Source organism: Ovis canadensis, chromosome 11 (assembly GCF_042477335.2).
Source record: "Ovis canadensis isolate MfBH-ARS-UI-01 breed Bighorn chromosome 11, ARS-UI_OviCan_v2, whole genome shotgun sequence".
Taxonomy (NCBI): domain Eukaryota; kingdom Metazoa; phylum Chordata; class Mammalia; order Artiodactyla; family Bovidae; genus Ovis; species Ovis canadensis.
Genome location: NC_091255.1, coordinates 45,129,179 through 45,131,848, shown reverse-complemented (window position 1 = coordinate 45,131,848; position 2,670 = coordinate 45,129,179). Strand labels below are relative to the sequence as shown.

General features: G+C 48.5%; 1 non-coding gene across 1 annotated transcript; it reads right to left on the bottom strand.

Moving 5' to 3' along the window:
* Positions 1-1,318: 1,318 nt before the first annotated feature.
* LOC138415516 (U6 spliceosomal RNA) lies at positions 1,319-1,425 on the bottom strand. The gene has a single exon (XR_011247274.1). It is a non-coding gene; the product is annotated as a U6 spliceosomal RNA (small nuclear RNA).
* Positions 1,426-2,670: the final 1,245 nt, after the last annotated feature.

Below are 2,670 nucleotides of genomic sequence, written 5' to 3'. Positions count from 1 at the left end.
TCTGCACCAGCAGCCAGATACCAACAGGCCTCCAACCTCATCCAGGCTGAGGGCTCCATCAGAAACCCTCTGGGGGTATCTCTCCTGCCCTTTCCCTCCCCATTCCTCTGCAGACTGCCCATTGCCATGCCTCCACCTCCTTAGAGCTCAGACTGTCTTCTGCATATGGTGCCTACCTCTCAGATCATGAACAAGCTTTTCCCAAGCCCAGTTCTTACAGGTTGGGCCAGGATTGCGAAGGAGAGAGCCAGGTACCCATAGGTCTTGGCCTGCAGCCCCATCATGGGCTAGGTCTGAAAGAGGCAGTGTTGGGTTTTATCTTTGCCCACTCTGCCCAGCCCCAGAGTCCTAGAGATCATGAGCTTCAAGCAGGAGGGTCCTGAGGCTGAGGCCTCTATAGGCCCTGAGCCCCAGCTGACAGGCTCAGCATGGAGTTAGGGGTGATCCTCCTGGTTCAAACACTTCCTTGAGGCTAGGGATGGAACTTTTGGGAGAGGGAGCAGGATAGGAAGAGGCTTACTCGTCCACCTGGGTCACCCCTGTCATCAAAGCACCCGTGGGAAGGTGCCACGGGTGTGACCATTGCAGAGGAGACTTCTGTCTCCAGACTGCAGGCCTGATGCTTCCAGAAAGGTAGGCTGGGGGAAGGGACCCAGAAGGTGAATTGCCCCACATGACCTCCAAGGCTCCTTCTTTTTTTAAAATTAATTTATTTTTAATTGAAGGATAAGTGCTCTACAATATTTTGTTGGTTCCTGCCATACATCAACATGCCTCAGCAATACATATACCTATGTCCCCTCCCTCTTGAACCTCCCTCCCACCTTCCACCCCTCTAGATTGTCGCAGAACTCCCCTTCGAGTTCCCTGAGTCATGCAGCCAATTCCCACTAGCTAGCTATTCTATCTATGGTAGTGTATACGTTTCCATCCTGTTCTCTCCATTCGTCCTGCCCTCTCCTTCCCCTGCTGTGTCCACAAATCTGTCCTCTATGTCTGCTTCTCCACTGCTGCCCTGCAAATAGGATCATCAGTACTATCTTTCTAGATTCCATATTTATGCGTTAGTATATGATACTTCGTTTTTTTTTTTTTTTCTGACTTACTTCACTCTGTATAATAGGCTCTCAGTTCATCCACCTCATTGGAACTGACTCAAATGTGTTCCTTTTTATGGCTGAGTAATATTCCATTGTATATATGTACCAGAGCTTCTTTATCCATTTATCTGTTGATGGACATCTAGGTTGCTTCCATGTCCTAGCTATTGTAAAAAGTGCTGCAACGAACGTTGGGGTATATGTGTCTTTTTCAGTGAAAAAATATGGAACTCTTTACAAATTTGCATGTAATCCTTGCACAGGGGCCATGCTAATCTTCTTTGTATCGTATCTATATTAGTATATGTGCTGCTGAAGTGAGTGCCCAAGCCTCCTCCTGACCTAAGCCTCTGTGGTCCTATGATCCCTGTTGTTGTTCAGTAGTATCTGACTCTGTGCGACCCCATGGACTGCAGCATGCCAGGCTTCCCTGTCCTTCACTATCTCCCTGAGCTTGCTCAAACTCATGTCCATTGAGTCGGTGTTACCATCCAACCGTCTCATCCTCTATTGTCCCCTTCACCTCCTGCCTTCAATCTTTCCCAGCATCAGGGTCTTTTCCAATGAGTCGGTTCTTCGCATCAGGTGGCCAAAGTATTGGAGTTTCAGCTTTAGCATCTGTCCTTCCCATGAATATTCAGGACTGATTTCCTTCAGGATTGACTGGTTGGATCTCCTTGCAGTCCAAGGGACTCTCAAAGTCTTCTCCAGCACCACAGTTCGAAAGCATCAATTATTCGGCACTTAGCCTTTTTTATCTATTGTCCAGCTCTCACACCCGTACATGACTACTGGAAAAACCATAGCTTTGACTATACAGACCTTTGCCAGCAGTGATGTCTCTGCTTTTTAGTACACTGTCTAGGTTTGTCATAGCTTTTCTTCCAAGGAGCAAGCATCTTTTAATTTCATGGCTGCAGTCACTGTCCGCAGTGATTTTGGAGCCCAAGAAAATAAAATCTGTCACTGTTCCTGAGCTGATGTGGTCCTGAGATATTACGACTGGAATAATTGCCATCACAATAATAGCGCCAGGCACTGTTATAAAACTTTTCACGCATGATCTCATGTACTGCTCCACAGTGAGAGAATTGAGGCACAGAGAGGGCAAGTTTACTCGTCCCAAGAGCCCTGGGACTGGCAGCCCAGCCTGGATCTATCCGACTTCAGAGCCTGCTCATTTACCTGCTTCACTGCAGCTTTTGGGACTCTAAACCCTGCTCTCACAGGGTCCAGAACTCAGCCAATCACCAAATTTCAACATCAAGTCATGACTCAGCGTATTTGCTGGGGAAGCAGCAGGTGGGAGGGGTGGATCCTAGTCGTAGAGCTAAGAAGACGACAGTTCTCTGTGGAAAGCTTCCTAGAGGAGGAGGATGGGCAAGAGAAGGAAGAAGAGCGGGAGGAGGGGAAGAGTGTCTTTCAAGATGTTTAGGAGGTATGGCCATTCCAGACAGCAGGGTGGGCACTTGGAGGGATATGACCTTGTTTGAGAACAGAGGGTTGGAGGGACCCAGAGGGACAGGACAGAGGAAGGGAGTCAGGTCTGGCTGCATTCCCTTCCTCCACC